Source organism: Schistocerca serialis, chromosome 8 (genome assembly GCF_023864345.2).
Source record: "Schistocerca serialis cubense isolate TAMUIC-IGC-003099 chromosome 8, iqSchSeri2.2, whole genome shotgun sequence".
Classification (NCBI taxonomy): Eukaryota; Metazoa; Arthropoda; class Insecta; order Orthoptera; family Acrididae; genus Schistocerca; species Schistocerca serialis.
The window spans coordinates 406,633,898-406,657,127 of record NC_064645.1 but is presented as its reverse complement, the minus strand read 5'-3'; positions in this window follow the sequence as shown (position 1 = coordinate 406,657,127).

Genomic DNA, 23,230 nt, shown 5'->3' with positions numbered 1-23,230 from the left:
TTTTTCACTGCTAGCAACCCTCAGAAGGTGTCACCCATCCACAAAACTCATTCCCCAACTCAGACAAGCGCTGTCAGTCAATCATTATGTGGTAACCAACAGTACGCCATTGCACAGATGGGATGGAATAGACACCGCTGATATAGTGTAATAATAAACATCGGAGTTGATAGCGTGAACAATTTTAGCAATTTTACAGTAGCTTCAACACCAGCCAATGATGTGACAGCATGTTACCCCAATTTCAGTATCATAACTAAACCACCCCTTCTCCATTTTGCGGGTATGATTGGGAACGTGGATAGATGACTGTGCAGTAACTCCATTCAGTGTTAATTCTTGATCACATAAATCATCAAAGTATACCAGACAGCACTCCACATGTTTCTAACACCTCGAACATAGTGATTAATTTACAATCTATCTCTATGCGTTTGGGAGTCACAGAGCATTCTCGCTATCTTAGGGTAAAATTAGAGAGTGAAAGACCCTCCTCACACTGTCATTGACCAACCCACCATGCGGCACCATTACCGAATTAATCTGCATCTGTCCAGAAGAAGACCACTACACTCCACGTCATGTGGATGAATGGAGCTTTCTGAGTCCTCACCGATCCAAGTGCATGAGATTTCTCAAGATGTGCCCATGGCAAGGAGCTTAGCACTCCTTATCGATGTATAGTAACAGATTTCAAAGTGATGTGATGTAATGGTCTGACACCAATCCATGTGCATGTAATTTCTGCTCTTAACAGCTGTGGTTTGGGAACAAATATTCATATCTATAGCATGTATAATTTTCCATGTAAAAAATCTCTCTCATACCCTTGCGGTTATCTATGAGCTGAATCCATATGTCCCTCACGATAGGACACAGTCATCTTCTCTAGTCATGCCACAATATAAACCACAATAACCTTACAATTCAAGGCATACACATTTTACACAGCATAACCCACGGTACCTTTACAGTGCAATATATACACATTTTACACAATCAGTGCAGTTATCCTTTATATCTGTACAGCACCCAAAAAAATTATGGGACGCCTACACTCACACTGGCTATATGTCATGATTCCTCAGTCCTAGAGTCCTAGGGAAGCACCGTCTGCCTTTTCTTTCTTTCTACAGACGTGACTTTCAGTGGCAAAAAAACTATTTTGCAATGATCGCCATATTGCACTGACAACTAAACCGCGCAAAGTGCCATACATATCATCAAATACAAAAAGACTCCTTCTCAGTTACACTGCTCTCGCACTGAGGACAGGAACTTGAATATCAGAGCATGAAACCGATCTCCAACCCAGCAATGTTTCACTGCGTACCCTGTTGATGTAGAAAACATACAGTTCATATCCTCTGCCATGCAAAATAATCCCTTTTACATCAGAAAGCCGTCAGTGGATCGAAGTCATTCTCAGAACTGTTGTGCAAAGACTTGCTCGTTCCTCCCCCCCCCCCCCCCCCCCTGGTACAAACACGTTACTGTTTCTGGTCTGGACCTGCCTGCTTGCTCGCATTTCTACACCCATCTACAGACTCTAGGATTACAAGAACTTATCTAATTTCATATGGTTCACACATATCAGTATCCTACCAATCGCTCACGCAACATAATTCTGAAGATATAGACTGGGAATTATTTCTATACAAACCCGGAACTTTAGCTAGGTGGAGCATGCTCTAGACCACTGAGTAGCTAGAAACAAACAGACGAAAAATAATATGTCCACCCGCGAATACCAGTCTCGGTGATTTAACAGATTCGAAATCATCCCCATAATTTACAAAGTCAACTAAGGTGTTTCTCATGTCTAGAGAACTGGCAAATTTGTCTTTCACCTGCTAGATGCACACCGCACAATCGATCTTCTCACAACCAAATAAAGGCGCGAAGTGTGCAGAAGCAGTCAACCAAACAATTTACATGGGAGGGAATAGTGGTCCAGTGCAAACGCATCTACATACTCATTCTCAAATTTCTACATGATCACGAAAGCTATCCAACACATACTAAGCATTAGTTCGCTATTCTGTCGTCTAGAGAAAAACATAGTTAATTCATCTTCATTCCTACATTCCAACAGGCATCTTCAGTCTGACAATTCCTACCGTTAATGAGAAACGTGAATCAGCCCCACACAGGTCACCAGCACTGCAGGCCGAGCTCGCCCAGGTAGAATGTTTATCCTAAGTAATCGGTCACAAATATATTTTAACCTTGTACTTATGACTAAATGTTAAAATCGCAGTCTCTGTTGAACGACATTCGACCATTAGTGAAGTATTGGAAATACACTCTGTTGGCGGCTGTGGCTCTGGAAATAGAAATATCAGTACCATTCTTATGACTTGACATACTCTTCCCATGCTATCACAGTGCTCCACGTCAAATCCATACCTTTCTTGCGACTGTACATAGTCATTTCCTTTGCACAAACACATCCTTTATAGGCCTGATGCTCAACGCAAACCTATCACTCACCCCCTACTACTATGTATAATACTTCGTCAATAACTGATCGCTGGCGATACAAAAGAATACTGGGAGAAAATCAACCATGGGTGGACATGTCTCATAAGTTTTTCTTGCGAGTGTCACCACCGTGTTCTAGAAAGAGAGACGTAATCGGCCAGATGTTAAAAAAATTCGACCCCAACAACTAGTGTATGTTACTGTCACAAACGGTTCAAAATGGTTCAAATGGCTCTGAGCACTATGGGACTTAACATCTGAGGTCGCCAGTCCCCTAGAACTTAGAACTAATTAAAGCTAACTAACCTAAGGACATCACACACATCCATGCCCGAGGCAGGATTCGAACCTGTGACCATAGCAGTTGCGCGGTTCCGGACTGGAGCACCTAGAACCACTTGGCCACTGCGGCTGGCTGTCACAAGTGGTCATGGTTCTACAGATGCACACAAGTATCCAGGTTAAAAGCTATACTGGCTCTATAAATCGGGGTATGACATTACCTCTGAATGAGGTGGTTTTTCTATCCTTACAAATACCGAGACAATGATCACTTGAATGTATATTATCAGACCAGCATCGCACTTACACGTAGCCTACGTCGCAACCTCGTGATAATATCGCTGAATTTTGAAAGTTATTCGGGTAAGGAAAGTGTTATGAAACAGGTATTTGCAATGCCCTCACACTGCTAGATATTTATCCACTATGTGTAACGTATTCTGTCTTGATACCACGTCAGAGGTTCTGCTATATGTACACTGAGTTATAGGCGATGAGTGAGATGAATCATAAACAGTAGTAACTCCTATGCTTATTGAGGTCATAAGAAATGTACAATAGCTTTTCAGATCTCTAGTGTTACGCTATCCACTAGAAATGCTGTCTGCGATTTGGAATCAAGTCCTCCCATTCAACCACATATCTGCACTGGATCACAGCCACAAGTGAATTATATTTCTGGCATTCTCATATCTCGCAACGAGTCACTTTCCTTGAACCTGTCTCCTACAGTAAAGTTCCAACTTGGTTTTAGTCAGTCCTAACGCATCTTCCAACTGCTCTCACTTCTACACCTTTGTTCCATTTTAAATTGGAACAGAGCACAAGTCCGAGAAAACCATATCCACCAGTAGTGGGACAAAGAGGGCACCATCCCACTCTCCATTGCTGCCAAGTTTATTCAAGATGGCGGTGATGACGTCATCCAAGATGGCGGCATGTAGACTTGGCAACAGTGCATGACGTCATCCAAGATGGCGGATTTTGGCGGGAAAATAGGCCAATTGTGCTACGTCCACTAACCTAACATCAAGAAAAAATGGCGGGAAGTTTGAATTTTGGCGGGAAAATAGTCCAATTGTGCTAAGTCCACTAACCTAAGCCTCCAGAAGAAAAAACGGCGGGAAGTTTGAATTCCAACAGGATAATTCATGCAAAACTGTACTTCTCTTTATTATTATTGATTACCATTCATTACCATTCATTATCATTTATTATTATTTATTATCATTTATTATTATTTATTATCTTTTATTATTATTTATTATTATTGACCTGCCTCCACTACAATATTCCCTCCAAATTCAAATTCCAACATGATAATGGCTGCAAAACCTTACTTTTGTTTATTATTCATTATCTTTCATTATCATTTATTATTATTTATTAATATTGACCTGCCTCCACTAGAAAATTCCCTCCAAATTCAAATGCCTAATCGATAATGGCTGCAAAACCTTACTTTTGTTTATTATTATTCATTATCATTTATTAATGTTCATTATCATTCATTGTCATTCATTATCATTCATTGTCATTTATTATCATTCATTATCATTTATTATTATAGGCCTACCTCCACTAGAAAATTGCGCCAAATTCAAATTCCAACACGATATTCTCTCGAAAACTGTACGTCTATGTATTATTATCATTTATTATTTATTCAAGATGTCCGATTTTCTCGGTGAGAAAGCCATTCTCCTTACAGCCATAACAAAAATCTATCACATGTTCAAATCCCCAACACCCTAATTGATCACATGTACGAGCTTTCTCCGTCACTTATCTTGTTTCACTGGTAGCCTATAATAATCGCTTCAAATAATTACCTGCACTTATAGTAATGTAATTCACGTCCTTTGATTTTGCAGGGGGGAAGGGACTGAAGACTTTATTTCAAGCAGTACAGTCATCACTTGTTCTCCAACACAGTCAGCACACACATCTTTGATATCACAGTGCAGTCACCACGACGTCCACGCTCCAACTGAATTAGTTCAAATCTTTGCCAACCCCTGGCCAGCGCGCGGAGACACTGCCTACGCCTGTCACGTGAGTTTGCCGGCCACTAGCGCGGGGGCGAGCTCAGCGATCGCTCCCACGTCGTAAACATGTTTTCGCTGGACACACTGGAACTTGTCGAGTTTGACGTCACAGCGGCCCCTTGTCCGCTCACCATGTGTATTCGTCACCTCCACACGTTTCCCCCCAAAATTGTCTCCCTTGGAGCTGAATCGCACAACGGTCGGCCGTTTCCCTGCAACACTTTCGGCGCCATGTTCAAACCTGTCGATGCTGACCGCTCACCGTTCCCCACGTGTCCCTGTGCGACGAAGAACGCAGTGCTACACTTTTGGCGGCAAAGTTTGTTCGACAGTGGAATCCACCATGACTGTATAACAACACGTTTGGACTGCACTAGATCGCCCGCTAATTGACTCCTTCTGCGAGGCGTGCATGTACAAAAAGATACAGAAAACAGAGCAAGCGCTCCCCGAATGTGGAGGTGACTGGATACGCCTTGTTTACATTTAGACAATTTTAGAACACAGAACGATAACTTATGTCGCGGTCGCATGGATGGATCTGACATAAAATCGAAAGACATGCGAAAACTGATTAGCGCATAGATATAAACTAACCTAATATACACCGAAATGCGGTGAAAATGAGAACGTACTTGCTTATCTTCTGGTTCGCAGGGGGGAATTTGTACATGGAGTCAAGTATGCGGCAACAAGAGGAATACAGGAAAACGATGACTTCGAAGCGAGCCCACTAAGGAAGGCAGTCAATTTTTTCTCGTATTATAGTGTATGTGTACTGAGGTAGCAGTGATACACGCGAGTTGAATACTGTATTTGATGCTTTTCAGGAGGACAGAGACTCATTCACGTCTAAACTTACTCATATCTGTGTTAAATCATAACAGAGGGTGTACGGGATGATCGATTGAGACAGAGCTGCAACTAGGTACGATTCAAACGTTGACTCATTTATTCTAGAGAAAGACAAGTTGCTGAAGGTAGATTTTTTTTTCCAGTATTCTATTTGGATGCTTTAGTCACGTGATATAGCCAGCGTTCCAGTCGTATGCGGCTACGTGTTCGGTATGTGGTTTAAAGCGCTGTTTACTTGCGATTGTTAACGGTGAACCCGTCGGTCATCAGAGGTCTTCCATCTCATGTGTGATGAAGGTTGACACAATCCTCTAAATGCACTTTGATTTATGCGATCCCCACCATATCGCATGCTTGGTGTAAAATCGAGACATCAGCGTCATAACTAAGTTAGCTGTGGGTATGTGTGAGGGGTTGTAATCATTGTGTACACATTTACCCGACAGACGGGTGTTTACAGAGTCGGTGACGGGATGACTTTTAATTTTCACATGTTGGACGCTGCTGTTATACGTATCTGTTTGCTTGTAGGACGTACCGGCTGCTAATAACTATCGTTTTTTATATAGACCTGATGGAGTAATAGTATTATTTCTGACTCGTGATCTGGTGTGATCATTGGGCACTAGACGTGTCCGCAGGGCTATATTGGGCTCGTATCATAGAAAGGAAAAGTTTTACGATTTGGGTAGAGATAGCTCAGCGTAAGGTGACCGGGGAGAAGGATGTATGTCTGACAGGACGGAAAAGTAAGCGATCTAAGGTTATTGCCCGATTTTATGTGCTGAACGTTCTAGTCTTAGGAGTGTGTGAGTGTTTATGTTCTCTCTCTCTCTCTCTTTCTCTCTCTCTCCTACCGGAACCTTCGATGCACCGATCATGGACTCTAGGACAATACTTTACACATGATAGATTGGATGATTTGCTTAAAAATCTATCGAACTACGTTGTGTATAAATATCGCTCCGTTCTTGTTCTTCTTAACTGTATGCTATTAAATTAAGGCACTTTCAGATCTGTTACTATAGATGGATATGGTGTGTTAAGCTCCAAGACTTGGTTACATTTCGAGAAATGTGGTGCACTTGGATGGGTTATGACTAGGAAAGCTCTATTCAGTCAAGAGAGGTGGAGTGTAGCTGTATTCGTCTGCTCAGTTGAGGAATAATTGGGTAGTAATGTTGCGGGGTAGGTAGGTCAATGCCGAGGTGAGGATGGTCTTTTAACGTAAGAGGACTAGATAGCTCTGTGACTGCCATACGCAGAGAGATTGATCGAGGACTATGTGCGAGGTCTTAGAAATATGTATAGCGTTGTCTGGCATAATTTGATCGTCTTTATGTGTTCGAGAATTAAGTGTGAATGGACGTGCTGAGCAGTCATCTATGAATGGTCGCAATGATACTTGCAAAGTAGAGGATGTATGGTTTAGCTATGATACTGAAATTAAGAAAAACAAGCTGTCACATGATTGGCCAGTGTTGGACTTACTGTAAAATTTTTCGCAATATCAGCTGTGATGGATAATATTACAGTAGATCGGTGGTGTCTCATCCATCGCATCTGTGCATTGGGTACGACATAATGATTGACTGACAATGTTTGCTTGAGTTAGGGGGGAAATTTTGGTTGATGAACCGCAACTTCCAGGGTTGCTAGCACCGTAAACGGTGATCCTGTACTTGTGTGCAAAAATGACCAATCACTAGAAGTTGAATGCAGAGTTATAAAGTATTCAGTCACTGCGACATATGAGTTTAAATGTAGAGGTGGTTAATCACTTTCGAGGGAAGTCGCTACAACGCCAGCAGGCTCTTCTATTTTCCTTGTGTTGTGGGTGTCCACTATTTAAGATCATTCAATGTTATGCTATCGACTGTAATAATATGATTTATAAGGTGCAAGGTATAGTTTCCTGTGAGAGACCGTGCATCAGTCTGTGTTAATGTCTGTTTAGAATCAGACAATGACTTCGAAGTTACGGCAGAAAGACGAAATGCTCGGCAGTGTGCAAAAGCGTGTTAGAAAACACTGTTTGAACAAGAGCCAGAGGAAGCTTCTCATTCGCTTAGAGTATGGGTGATCAAACTTTAAAGGGGTCTCTGCAGTGTGTGTGTATATTTAATATGATCTTGTTTATATAGGCATTTGTAGTTTGAGGTGTTGGATTTGGCGAGCTGTTAGGAATTCTTGGATGGATGCACTCTGAGTTATTTGAGGAGAGTATAGTGAATTCCGTTTGTCCGCGCTGGAGGTGGATCGCATTGGTGCCTTCGTGACCTTTTCACTGTTTGATGGTAGAGGATAAAGATGATAGGGTGTTGAAGATCTGTTGTACTTGTAACTAGTTTGAGGCGTACAACATTGCGCGCATTTCCGACGAATGGTCGAAACAAGGTCCTGTTGTAGTAACTGAGATCGTTCTGTTTATAGACGGGTTGCAGAAGGTAATAGATATGTCTTTCTCTGACTTAAATTGCAGAGATTAGATGGGCGAAGATAAATGCGTTCTCATATATGCTTAGAAAGGGAGAATGCTGTTTTATTATTAAGTGAGTTTTGGCAGGAGTGAATGTGGTTTTATATATGCGAATGGAAATTGTGAGCGAAGGGTGAATGACGTCGGGTTCGCTGGCTGGGGGGAGACACTGTTTACATGTCCTGTTGGAGATGCAAGGGGGAGATAGAGATCTACGCTATTCAGGAATCCATTTGTGCACTGTATGTTGTTAGACAATAGCTGGAGAGCAGGTATAGGGAGAGCCCACTTCAGCATTCTGGTCCTGGAGCTGAGTGGATGGCTGTTTAGATGGACAGCTATGTGGCATTGACATGCCGCCGGCGGCGCTCGGACACTCGCTTTGTAAGGCGCTATGGGATTAGTTTGAGCATTTAGTACTTGTTTGGGTGGTTATTGGATTAAGAACTGTAATATTGACGGTCATGTTCTCAGAGGGACAGCTGTGTAATTGAGTAAGTTGAAAGGGTACAGTACCGCCCGACATTGAAAATAGGTGGAACATACTTCATTATTTTTGTCAGAACAACACATTTTTTTTGTAAAATAACTCAATTTCAATTAATACAGCGAAGCCGGATACCAGTGTGGGAAAGAATGACAATTTATTTATTTAATTGATCACATGTGCACTCCCACAAAGTAAATCCCTACATCCAGTTTGGTGAGATCTGTGAAATGAATGAATGTATGGTCGTCTGCTAACCACAGATAGTGAATGTGAATATATGATCATCTTTGAGACGATCCTTTGGCCACCTTTGGTGGAACCAAAGAGATGAAACTTACCGGAGCTTTGAGCGCCTGAAATGTGGCTGACCAATACGGTAGCATGGTCTTCCCCCACCTCGACAGAGGTGCGAGATGACCTGAAGAACGGCCATGTTTCAGCACTCTGCCGCTGGATCTTGTGCTGTTAAGACCTGTCTTAGTTGTGCTCTGTAAAGACAAAAGAGTGGAGACATGGTATGCATGTGGAATATTTAAGAGTAGTTTGAAATAATAATTTCTCTATTTCAGGAACTTTTGTGGGGAGAATTAAATGTTAGGCAGGTAATATTAATGGGATCGTAGTAATCTTCGGAAGTGACCAACGGTCACAATGAAACCACGTGTAGCAATAAGTTGAAATACTTCCGTGTGCTTAAGTTAAGCTGAATTACTAGCGTGTGTACTATAAGTTGAAATGTTTAAGAAATAGCGTGTGCAGGACTTGAAATTAGAGGCGAGTACTTCCACGTGGTGAGTACTGTGTGAGTCTCAATCTGTGTATGAGACAAAGGATAAAGAGAAGTACTCGTCCATTGTATCAGTTGAGGACTCGTGTGTGATGAATATGTTCTTAATATTACTTTGCGTGATATGTTTCTGTGTGACGCTTGATTCAAACGATAATACTCTGAGAGAGAAGCAAGGTGAGTCAGCCGTCTATCCAGCAACGCCACTTGGCTTGCATTGCACAGGAAGACGTGCATATATCTCCAGATTTCATAGTAGGAAAGTAGAATTACGAAGTGGGGCAGTGTCGTGTGAAACTGGGATAAATATTAATTGAAGTGGGAAAGCTGAAAGTGATAATGTTGTGACTATTCCCTGTGTTGTATTTCATGTTGTAGTGTGGTGTATGTCATGTAATTTAAGTATGTGTGGTTTGCATGGGAGGGTAGCAAGGTAGTTATGCGTGTTCCTTTTCTACCGCTCGGTCTGGAGGAAAGTTTCAAGATGATGATTGTGAGAGTCGAAGTGTGAGATATAATAAAAGATCCACCATCCTATCCAGAAAGTGCACTGTAGCGTTAAATAATTACTAGACCATAAGGTAGAGAATCACCAATGTAAAACCATGTCCTCTGGGCGGAATTTCTCATGTGTTATTGTTGTAGGTTATAGAATTTGTGTGTTTAGGTTATAGAATTTATCGTAATAAATAAGATAGCGAAAAGAAAAAGATTGGTGGCCTTTTCCTTCGAATTGTATGTTGTCATGATATCCAGAATTTATAATGTGTGCGCCATTCATATTCAGTGCGATGGCCACGAGTTGATAAAGGCCGTTAAATAAAAAAAGAAAATGTGGTATTGCCAGTGCGTAGTGAACAGAGTTCTGTAAATTACTGATAGTCAGATGTGCGTTTCCGTTGCGTATTATTCATACAGGAGGATAATTTGTAATTTAATTGTGAGTACGAGAGTTCAGGTTACTCGATAAATAAGAATGAATCCACTCGCTTGGCAGACCACTCATCTTGCAGGCCTGACTGCTTGATGCCACAGTATGAGCAAGGCACGTGGGTGCCTCTCAAAGTGTGTTTACGTATTTGAAGATATGTTTCGCGAATGGTGATGTTAAGTTGATGGCTCAGTTTAGCTACCACTGTAAAAAAAAATAGCAGTCTGCTGCTGAAAGAAAGAAAAGAAAGAAAGAAAGGGATGACCTTGCCCCCAGACCTGATGGATGAGTTATTAGATGAGAGCAAGTGATAGTTGAATGATGCTATGTGTTCGGATATGGGTGTCTCTAAACGGCGGGGCGAGACTTTTTTTTTATGTGGAAATTTATGCAATCTATAGATAATGGTATTCGACCGCTAGTGACAACAGTTAAGAGCGGAAAAATAGATACAATTCGAGCGCTGGAAGAATGTTGGGGCAATGGTAATAATATTTAATTGAAGGTGGAGGTGGTAAATATGGACCGGGCTTTGAATATTGTCGTATGTGTTTGATGCTCTGTATAAAAGTTTGACTCTTTAATTGCGTTTGGTATTTCTGGGTGTGTGTAAAATTAATTTTACTGTTGAAAGTGCGAGAAAGATGAGTTGATTGGTGTTTAGATAGAGGCTACGTTTGTAATTCGAAAAGAGGGGATGAGAATGGTAAATTGATTGATGGGCATGCTTTGTGGGGTGATATATGAGTGTCAAGATAGGGTTGAGGACGTTTGCATATGTTGATGGTGGGACGGGTGTGAGGTTAGGTGCGGTGGGAGGTGTAAATTAATTCTTTTTTTTTAATGTTGTAAAGTAAGAATAATATTGAGAAGGTTTTTAGATGGCTGGTCACGCGACGAGGCGAGAGCAGGTATGTGCAGTTATGTTTAGTTAAAGGGCCTTGTAATGTCGTGTGAGGAGCAATGTGCAGTGTGCTACAGTGTCATAGGAGGTAAAGACATGTGCTGATATGATGTGTCTAGCATATGGAGGCTGCGCTTTGGAATTATGCTACGTTGATGTAAAGTTGACTTTCACCCGCGTCCTGTGTTCGCGGCTCGGGATCGCGGTCCTGGACGGACGTATGTGTGTGCTTTGACGGCTGACGAGCGCCTTGACCGCGCCAACTCACGCTTGCGGAAGCCAAGCAGGGGCTGTGCGACGTCTGAAATCAGACGGATGGGTGACTTCACGATCCTGTGGGCAGGGTGCAGAGTGGGGGTACCTGCGCACGTCTGCTGAGTTATTTTGCGAGCGGATCTGCAGGCTCTGCTAAGCGTTATTAGGATAGTTTACGAGTACTGAGCGTATCTACACATCTGTGTGATGTATTATTTAGTAGCAGTTTGCTATAGTGTGTACTGAAATTATGATTGGGAGCGTGTCTGTGAGCTGTGCAACATGGCCCAGGGCACATCTGGGATTGGTGTCTTGTGATAGCGTGATAGATACACTGTATGGTTAAATAAGTTGTTAAAAAAAATAAATAGAGTGTTCTCAATGATTACACGCTCCTGCAGCGCAGATCAGAGTGATTGGTTTTCCGTCACCAACTCGGTTGCATGCGAGTAGTAAATGTTTTCCCGGCCGCGTTAATCGAGTGTGTCAACGAGCTATGAGCTATTCTGAGAATAGACGTGAAGGCAGGTCCAGACCTGAGACGCAGGCGGTATACATGAGAAGAACAATGCAGCTTTCACATGTGTCGGCTGTCACGAGCGCTCGGAAGCTGAACTTGGCTGGAGACTCTGGAATCCCGTTGCCCGCCGACCGCACGGGTGCGAGGCCTGCCTTGGAGCGTAATCTAAGGCGCATAGGCGATATCAATTTCTCCGGTGCTGGGTGCGAATGCGGCTGTGTTGAGGTCGTGTTTGGGTTAGGCCGAGCAGAGACTTTTGGTCGGTTTGGCAGCTGGTGGTGTTTGGGCGCGTCTGTTGCACTATTTTGCGAGCATGTCTGTGCACTGTGCAGTGCTTTATTTGGAGAGTTTAAGAGTACAGAGCTCGTCTGCTGATATTGTGTATTGCATTATTTAAGAGCTGTTTGGTATTGTGTGGTGAAATTAGGAGTTGTTTACGTGTTTGTGGCCTGTGTCAGATGACCACAGTGGGATCAGTGTGGGTGTTTTGTGACAAATATACTCCACGACTAAATAAAAGGGCTCCAAATAAATAGAGTGCAGCCCTTCCTTACTTCCCCGAGCAGCACAGCGCTGACTGAGCTGTGTTTGCGCAATAACGGCAATCTGGTCAGAATGTGAGTGAGTAGACAAATAACTGGACACATTTATCTGTAGAGGAGTTACAGGTCTGGATTGGAATGAATATCTTGAAGGGTGTGGTTGTGTTGCCAAGTGTAGTGCACTACTGGAGTTCAGAAACTGCCTTATGTCAGCCTTACATATCGAAACCTATGAGAAATAAAAGTTTCAAAAATATATGTTGCAAATAAATAAAGTACACTCGTTCCTTCTCCCATCAGCCAATGAACTGAAATTATTTCCGCAAATTAGCATTTTTTTGGCTATTTGGAGGTAAATGTTTTGCATTATTTACGAGCGGTTCGCATGTCAGCAGGCTGTGCTATGAGTTATTTTTAACTGTCTACAATTAGCAAGCGTGTGTGTAGAACATTATAAATGAGTTATGTAGGAGTGTTTTGCAGGTCTGTATGATGTGGGACATGTCAGTGTGATAGATATACTCCATTCCTAAATAAAGTAAATTCGTTCATCCATCCATGGACTTACTGCAGGGTGAGTCCGTTTTACCAGAAACGTGTAGGGAGAGGTTGAGTGCTGGTGGCTTAGTTTGAAACAATTTTCTTAGGTTGGTGGCGGAAGCGCAAGTGAGCTTTGTTTACAGTCGGATTTGAAACTTGGTGCAGGTTCCTAGGAGGAGGAGGAGGTGGTGGTCTGGTCCTCGAAAAGTAGTTGAAATTAGGGAGTTGAAAACGTTTGCATACGTATATGAAATTGTAAATTGAATTATTTAATACAGTGGGGTGGTGAGAGTGAATTAGCGAGCGTTCTCGCGACGAGCAAACGCGCTGTTATACGGTCATGGTGGATTCCACTGTCGGTGAAACTCTGGCGCCAAACGTATCCTTTGTCCGGCACACGGTCGAAAATGGTCCATCGTGTCCAGCGTTAAGTGCTCGCGGGTGCGGCTGACCATTTGTGGCGGGCCCCTGAGGCGCCGCTCGCCGCCTATCTGGCGCGCTGGCCCTGGGGGTGTGCTTGACGTCAGACGGAGAGGGAGCTGTCGATGGAGTGGGCTCAGCCGGCCGCGCGTACATCAGCTGCGCTCTGGAGTTTCGCTGTGTGAGCATGGAGAAGTCAGTTGGAACACACCTGCATGACCGTAATGTCTGAAATAAAGAGTCATTTTCCAGGTATTTACAAAAGGCTATGTCCGTCGCGTGTATGGAGGGTGTGTGACGTAAGCGGGGCGGCGCAGCGATTGTACGGTTATTAAGCGCGCGCGAGAGCGAGTCAATTAGCGGGCGTTCTGTTATATAGTCATGGTGGATTCCACTGTCGAACAAACTTTGCCGCCAAAAGTGTAGCACTGCGTTCTCGCTCGCACAGGGACACGTGGAGAACGGTGAGTGGTCAGCATCGACAGGTTTGAAAGTGGCGCCGAAAGTGACGTCAAACTCGACAAGTTCCAGCGTGTCCAGCGAAAACATGTTTGCGACGTGTATGGAATGCCCGTGCGACGTGCGACTGCACGAGCGCTGACTTCCCCGTGCTTAGACAAACCCGCTACAGTCTCCATTTCTTCCTGAACTGTCTCAGCAGCATTACGCCTTGTGCTCGGTCGGCCACTACGGGGTCTATCGTCTAAATAACCCGTGGCTTCGACCATCGAAATGATTCTCGCCACAGCTGCATTTGTCAACGGACCTTTACCCTTTCTATGGCGATAGGATCGTAACGCTGAACTTGCACATTCCCCATTCTGATAATACAAAAAAATGGTTCAAATGGCTCTGAGCACTATGGGACTCAACTGCTGTGGTCATTAGTCCCCTAGAACTTAGAACTACTTAAACCTACCTAAGGACATCACAAACATCCATGCCCTAGGCAGGATTCGAACCTGCGACCGTAGCAGTCGCACGGTTCCGGACTGCGCGCCTAGAACCGCGAGACCACCGCGGCCGGCTCTGATAATACAGCTTCACTAAAAGTGCCTTTTCAGGTAACGTCAACATGCTGCGATTACTGGTGCATCTGATTCTCTCTTTTTTTTTTTTTCATTTATTGAATTTCAACTCCCCCCGAAGGGGGCGGGCTGGCAGCAGCTTAGTATGCCGCTCTTCAGCCGACAGATTTTGTGACAAAGATCAAGAGAACAAATAATAAAAAACAGGCGATAAAATCGGAGACTTAGAGAGTAACAAGGCGAAAAGAAATCGTGGAACTTAAAACAACAACATAGGGATGATGACGCTAATAAAAATACATACGAAGCAGACAGGGAAAACAATAGACAATTAAAAAACACGGCGACAGTCTGGATTCTGTTCGCAAAGGACATAAAATTCACACCTAGCGACAGCATGGTTTCTGTTCGCAACACGAGAAAGACAAACAACACTAAATAGTCACTGGAACACTGCACTAAAAAGTTGGCAAATGTGACACCACAGTCGAGAGCAGGTGGGGGGAAACTGGACAGAAGATGGGAAAACAAAAAAGGGGGGAAAGGAGAGTAAAAAAGAAGGGGGGGGGGAGCCGGGAAAGGAGCTGAAGGAGGATGAGGACCCATAAGAGGGGTGGGGGGCAGACGTGATTCTCTCTCTATTACAGCTCCTTTTATACACGTTTGTCATGCGCAGTCACTGACGTTTTACTGTCCAGCGCCATCTGTCGGACATTTTGTGAGCTTTGTTTTTTTTTGTTCTAATAAAACCCCATGTCATTCCAAGCATGTGTGTCAATTTTTATCTCTCTATCTACATTATTCCGTGGTTTATTAAGTTTTCAAATTTATACTGACTTTTTGATCACCCAGTAGACGAGCAGTTGAAAGTAATGGATAGCGTCTTGAAAGGTGGTTAAAAAATGAACAACAACAAAAGCAAAATTAAATTACTGGAATGTAGTCGAGTAGAATCTGGTGATGCTAAGGGAATTGGATTAGGAAACAAGACACTTAAAGTAGTAGGTGAGTTTTGCTATTTGAGCAGCAAAATAACTGGTGATGGCCGAAGTATGGACGATACAAACTGTAGATTGGCGATGGCAAGAAAAGCATTTCTGAGGAAGACACATTTGTTAACAAAGAATATAGATTTAAGTGTTAGGAAGTCTTCTCTGAAGAAGTGAAACATGGACGATAAACAGTTTGGACAAAAAGAGAATAGAAACTTTCGAAATGTGATGGTACAGATGAATGTTGAAAATTATATGTGTAGATCACGTAACTAATGAGAAGATACTGAATAGAATTGGGGAGAAAAGAAATTTGTGGCACATCTTGACCAAAAGAAGGGATTAATTGGTATGAGACGTTCTGAGTTATAAAGGGATCACCACTTTAGTTGTGGATGGGAGTGAGGGAGGTAAAAGTCGTAGAGGGAGACCAAGAGATGAATGCAGTAATCAGATTCAGAAGAATGAAGGTTGTAGTAGTTATTCGGAGATGAAGAGTATCGCACACGATAGAGTGGGACAGAGAGCTGCATCAAACCGGTCTTTGGAGTGAAGATCACAACAGCAACATGAAACTGTGTGTGTCTGACATGGCTAGCAAACAGAAGCGTCACTCCCTGCGAATCGATTACGACCACGAGAACTTTTCGTAAATTAGTAGCATTGTCGTGCACTCTGACTTTAAAAAGAGTAAACGTCGATATTACGCCTCACTGAGAGTGAGAGCACTGGGAGTCTGGGGGGTTAGGGGAGAACCTGGGCTTACTGGCTTGAGTGGGCGGCAGTATTGTCTACCCTTCCTGTGCTATCCCTGGTGGAGACCTTCTGGTGACGAGTTTTGCTGAAAATACACTCCTGGAAATGGAAAAAAGAACACATTGACACCGGTGTGTCAGACCCACCATACTTGCTCCGGACACTGCGAGAGGGCTGTACAAGCAATGATCACACGCACGGCACAGCGGACACACCAGGAACCGAGGTGTTGGCCGTCGAATGGCGCTAGCTGCGCAGCATTTGTGCACCGCCGCCGTCAGTGTCAGCCAGTTTGCCGTGGCATACGGAGCTCCATCGCAGTCTTTAACACTGGTAGCATGCCGCGACAGCGTGGACGTGAACCGTATGTGCAGTTGACGGACTTTGAGCGAGGGCGTATAGTGGGCATGCGTGAGGCCGGGTGGACGTACCGCAGAATTGCTCAACACGTGGGGCGTGAGGTCTCCCCAGTACATCGATGTTGTCGCCAGTGGTCGGCGGAAGGTGCACGTGCCCGTCGACCTGGGACCGGACCGCAGCGACGCACGGATGCACGCCAAGACCGTAGGATCCTACGCAGTGCCGTAGGGGACCGCACCGCCACTTCCCAGCAAATTAAGGACACTGTTGCTCCTGGGGTATCGGCGAGGACCATTCGCAACCGTCTCCATGAAGCTGGGCTACGGTCCCGCACACCGTTAGGCCGTCTTCCGCTCACGCCCCAACATCATGCAGCCCGCCTCCAGTGGTGTCGCGACAGGCGTGAATGGAGGGACGAATGGAGAGGTGTCGTCTTCAACGATGAGAGTCGCTTCTGCCTTGGTGCCAATGATGGTCGTATGCGTGTTTGGCGCCGTGCAGGTGAGCGCCACAATCAGGACTGCATACGACCGAGGCACACAGGGCCAACACCCGGCATCATGGTGTGGGGAGCGATCTCCTACACTGGCCGTACACCACTGGTGATCGTCGAGGGGACACTGAATAGTGCACGGTACATCCAAACCGTCATCGAACCCATCGTTCTACCATTCCTAGACCGGCAAGGGAACTTGCTGTTCCAACAGGACAATGCACGTCCGCATGTATCCCGTGCCACCCAACGTGCTCTAGAAGGTGTAAGTCAACTACCCTGGCCAGCAAGATCTCCGGATCTGTCCCCCATTGAGCATGTTTGGGACTGGATGAAGCGTCGTCTCACGCGGTCTGCACGTCCAGCACGAACGCTGATCCAACTGAGGTGCCAGGTGGAAATGGCATGGCAAGCCGTTCCACAGGACTACATCCAGCATCTCTACGATCGTCTCCATGGGAGAATAGCAGCCTGCATTGCTGCGAAAGGTGGATATACACTGTGCTAGTGCCGACATTGTGCATGCTCTGTTGCCTGTGTCTATGTGCCTGTGGTTCTGTCAGTGTGATCATGTGATGTATCTGACCCCAGGAATGTGTCAATAAAGTTTCCCCTTCCTGGGACAATGAATTCACGGTGTTCTTATTTCAATTTCCAGGAGTGTAGCTCCTGTGGCCATTACAGAGATACGCTGTCAAATAGTGCATTTCCAGATTGAGGTCCAGTTCTAAAATGTGGTATGCGGTGGAATCCCCGAGTGATACTGGCGCTGAGTTGGATACGGGCAGCCAGTCTCGACAGAAGCACTGCTGTGTAATGGCAGCAGCATTCAGGCAGTTGGAATTGGTGTGCTCCAGCAGCCATGACGCAGACCTCGAGTACAGCATGGCACAGCACAAGGAACACATTTGTTAAAACTGATACAAGTGCTGTAAGTTTCCATTCCTGTCTTATGCTATATACATACATGACAGTGACAGATGTACCAATGAGCTATATAGTTTTAAGCTTATGATGAATGGTCTAGTTCTGAGAGGCAGAGGACTTCTCATCATTTTAAACTTAGGGTAAGTGGATTCTTGAATTTCTCACCATTATAAAACTTAAGACAACTGGAGTTTTGAATTTCTCACCACCTTACACTTAGAACAGGGGGATTTTCCAAATATCCTGCCGTTTTAAATTAGTGAGACGTAGGCTTATGGTGTATCAATCATGGAAGCTGTTGCGTCAAAGATGTGAGGTGAATTGTTTAGACATGCAGGCTACGTGTGTTTTGAAACTTAGACAAGTTAACTTTAACGGTTTAGGAGTGGTGAAAGCCAACGATTTTTCAATTTCCCACTATTTTACACTTAGGATAGGATTCTAAACTTAGAACACAAATGATCTGGCAAATAAACGGCCATTGCCAAGCTCCACCATCTTTGATTTAAGTGACACCGACAGTGAAGGTCTCGAAACGGCACTTATATCGTCATCTCCACCACCTTTGATCGCCATCTTGGATTCTCGGACCTCTGCATCACTGAACTGTCCTCGAATTCCCAAGTCTGCATCTTGGATCGCCATATAGGGTTTAAGTGACACTAGTGTTAATTGTCTCAAAACTGCACACGTACCTTCATGTCAATCATCTTGGTGTGCGACATTTTCGACTGTACCCACGTTCCCCGGTTTCCCATTTGGGTGGTCACCATCATGGGTTTACGTGAGACTGATGTACACAGCCTCAAAACTGCGCTTGTATCATCATGTCAGTTACTTTGGATTCGTGAACGTTACGACACCATGGGCTGTACCCATGTTCCCAGGCTCATCATCCTGAATTGTACCATTTTATGTTCCAGGCAAGTGGACTTTTTTGAACGTCCCACCAGTTTTTTGATTTCCACCGTTTTATATGTGGACAGTTATACTATCCCCTCTCCATCTACCTAAAACGTTACCGATAAGGTCATTATACATAGGACTACTGCGGACCTATGCGTCACTTTAGGCTGTGCTCGTTCCAGCTTAGATATGTTACTAGTGTGTAACTTTTCTTAATATTCTTACGCTTATTTTGTTCATGGGAGATATTAAACAGTTTAATCCGATACATTTACCTATCCATGACGAGTAATATTCTGTGTACTGCCTACCCAAAAATTATACTGCATTTATCATACGCTTCGTCCTCGCGAATTTATTATCTTGCACCGTTTCCACTGTTTGCGAATTTCACCAAGTGTACTATACCCCAATATAATATTTAAGATTTACTTCATAAAAAGCCACCAGAATCTAACTTATATTACAATCTATTCAGGGATCCGCCCCGGTAGCTGAGTGGTCAAGTTCGGCGCTAGCGGCCGTGCGAAGCGGAGGTCCGATACTTCCGCCTGTGCGGCGTGTGCGAGTGTTTGTTTACTTGTGGACTTAGTCTGAACGCGGGCTAGTAACACCGATCATGGCGAACAAGTACAGGAAAACTACATTACGATTCAATTTCTGCAACGACTACGAACGACCAAAGGCTTTAGCAGTGGAACGATTCATTCGAGAGGACGTCAAGATACCGCCAAACGATATTATCGGAATTCACCTATCCATCGTTAGTCCCACGGTGTATGTTAAGATGGTAAATGACGCGGCGCGTGAGAGAATTCTACAGGCGACAAAAGCAGGTCTCCGATTTTGCCATAGTGACGGGAATGTCGGCACGGTAACTGTAGAACATGCTGGTCTGGGTATACGGACAATACGTGTTTTTGAGCTGCCATTTGAGCTCCCGGCTGACGAAGTTATCGAGGCTTTTAAGCCATACGGCACAGTACATGGTCACACAGCAGAACGCTGGACACAATTCGCCACATACCCCGTTCTTAACGGAGTCCGGCAGATCACTATTGATCTTCAGAAGCATGTACCGTCATATCTGACAATTGGTGGTTATCGGGCGGTGGTGATTTACGATGGTCAACCACGTACATGTTCTGGATGTGGCCAGGAGGGACACCTCAGGTCGAACTGTATGCAACGGCGGATTACGCAACTGCCTTCAGATGTGCAGGAGCCGTCGCCGGCGATGACAGTACTACCGATCACCTATGCCAAAGCCCTCACTGCGTCCGCTGATGACCGAAAGGACACAGCCTCGGTGGAAGATCAAGATGGCACTCTCCGAAACCTTGTCGCAGACGTCGGGATGACAGAGCATGCTGCTCCGTCGAGCATACAATCTACGGCGACAACATCAGATGAGACCGAACTCCCACCCAGCACACCGATGGTACAAGAAGCAGTTCCAGCCACTACGGCTGCTGTTCCGTCTGAAACGCACTCTGAGACGACATCATTAGTTTCGACCGAACTCCCGCCAAGTTCAACGATGGGACTCGAAACACTTCCAGTTCCTACGGATGCTTTTCTGTCGGGCAACCGTGATTCCCTGCAATCTGAGGACACGGACGGAAGATCGCGCAAACAGCGTTCCCCGAAAAGGAGGAAACGGCGGCGTCGCACGACATCTCCTCCAGATGACTCCCCTTGCCCCGACGACGATGTGCCTGTGGACCAAGACGACACAACAGCCTCTACGAAACAGGATGAGGCACTGGGAACTGTTCGATCCGACCCACAGCGGTCTGTCACATTGACGGTACCGGGACTTGGTGATGCTGCAGAGGAATCACAACCAGTTGGCTCTCCAGACGCAGATGCTGTGGCTATGGACATGAATATATCACAGCCTGAAAAGATGTGGTATGAGGATATTGAGGAGGCGCCGGACGTCATACAGAGGCAGCCGGCACTCACGAAGACGGCCTAATAATTGCTGAAGGTGAAGGGAGAGGGGCGAGAGAGCGTCTTCTAACTCAGCCCCCGGCGCCGGTGCAGGGAGATGTTGTTGCGCCTCGACAGAGTGGGATTCAACGCCATGCGAACCGTATTGCGACATTAAATATCAATGACGTGCGTTCACCGGCCAAAATACACCTATTGAAGGAAACGGTTTGGGCATCTGATGTGGATATTGCTTTGCTGCAGGAAGTCCACATAGCTGCACTCCCATACATCGCAGGCTACCAATCCTATTCGTCACATGGAGATCACAATGGGAGTGGGGTGGCAGTTTACGTGCGAGATGGCTTCCCAGTGGAAAACGTGTGTTACCTTCCGTCGGCCAGGGGAATGGCTTTCACGACGTTTGGGACACGCATCATCAATCTTTATGCACCGTCGGGAAACAATCGGCGGCGGGAAAGGGCGCGATTTTATGCAGAAGACATTGCTCCACTATTCCATGGACGTTCTGAATGTGTAATAATTGGTGGAGATTTCAACTGTGTTCTCAGCCAGAAAGACCAATGGCCGCAAGCAAACGTCAGCCAGGAGTTGCGAATCGTTGTCAACGACCTTGTACTTAGTGACACGTGGGAATTACGACATGGAGCTGCACCGGGATACACCTATGTGACAAGTCATTCGGCGAGCAGATTAGATCGCATTTATATCTCACGGGCTCATGAAAATGATGTCCAGGACGCGGAACGCTGGCCATTGGCATTTTCCGATCACAGCGCTTACATCTGTACGGTGCTTCTTCCCCGTAAAGAGGTGTGGAACAGTAAGGCCCCGTGGAAACTAAACATTCAACATCTACATGATCCTGAATGCCGTCAACGGATCCTTGAGACATGGACGATGTGCGAGCGAAGGGTTGGAAGGTATGCGACGAAGCTTGATTGGTGGCTGACTTGTGCTAAACCGGCGCTTCGCCGTACGTTCATCTCATATAGCAGGGAAATGGCAGAATGGCGCCGCCGTACCACCGACTTTTATTTTGCAGCACTGCGCGACCTGGATGAAGGCCCGCCGGGACAGGACATCTGGATCGAACGCAAAAGGATAAAAGCTAAACTAGTGGCTTTAGCTCGGAAACATCTTCAGGGAACCATGGTGCGCGCCAGATGTCACGATACGATAAGGCACGAGATTCCTTCCATGCACCACGTCGTGAATGAACGAAAGCACCGACGACGCGTTTTGGTACGGGAGTTAATCACCCGCGAAGACCGAAGAGTGACGCGTCAAGCGGACATTGTCTCTGCATTCGTCGACCATTACCAACACATCTATCGGGAAGAAGCAGCCTCTTTCGATGACCTCGACCGTATAGCCACGTCCGTCTCCCGTACACTGACGGTGGAAGCCGCGGGAACCTTACTGGAAGCCATTAGCTGTGAGGAAGTACATGATGCGATCGCACAAGGTGCGTTGAATCGGTCCCCAGGCATTGATGGGCTTCCTGCTGAATTCTATCGCGAATTTCGCAACGAAATGGCACCGCGATGGACGGAAATGTACAACGAGATGTTAAACTCCGATGCGCCTATTCCACCGGCTTTTATGGAAGGCCTCCTGGTGCCAGTACATAAACCGAAGCCAGGAATTACGGTCACACATTATCGCCCCATCACCCTGCTTAATGCCGACTATAAGATCCTTGCACGGTTGCTAGCGTCCCGATGTCGTATGTTAATTCGTAGCGTCCTCTCTCCGGAACAGACGACACCGGGTGGATCGGTGAATGTGCAAACAGCTACTGGCAAATGCCGTGATGTGATAGCGCTGGCGGAGGAGTGCCGCCTTAAAGCGGCGATGGTGGCGGTTGATTTTGACAGTGCTTTTGATAAGGTGCGCCACAACTATCTGTATGCTGTACTGGAACAAATGGGTTTTCCAGATCGTTTTACTGGTCTCATTAGAAGGATTTACGAGGGCGCACAATCCTTGGTACAGGTTAATGGGCGTATAGCAGGGCCCATTCAAATTCGACGATCCATTCGCCAGGGCTGCCCTCTTTCGATGCTGCTGTTCGCGATAGCGTTGGAACCATTTATTGGGAGGCTCACCAATTCTCTTTCTGGGATGGAACTACGGGGCTACACCTTCAAATGTCGTGCCTATGCGGACGACCTCCTGCTGCTCGTTCGTTCTGAGGAAGAGGTGAAGACGGTCCTTGAACTGTTGTTGGACCACAGTGTGATCGCGGGTAGTGCAGTGAACATGAACAAAT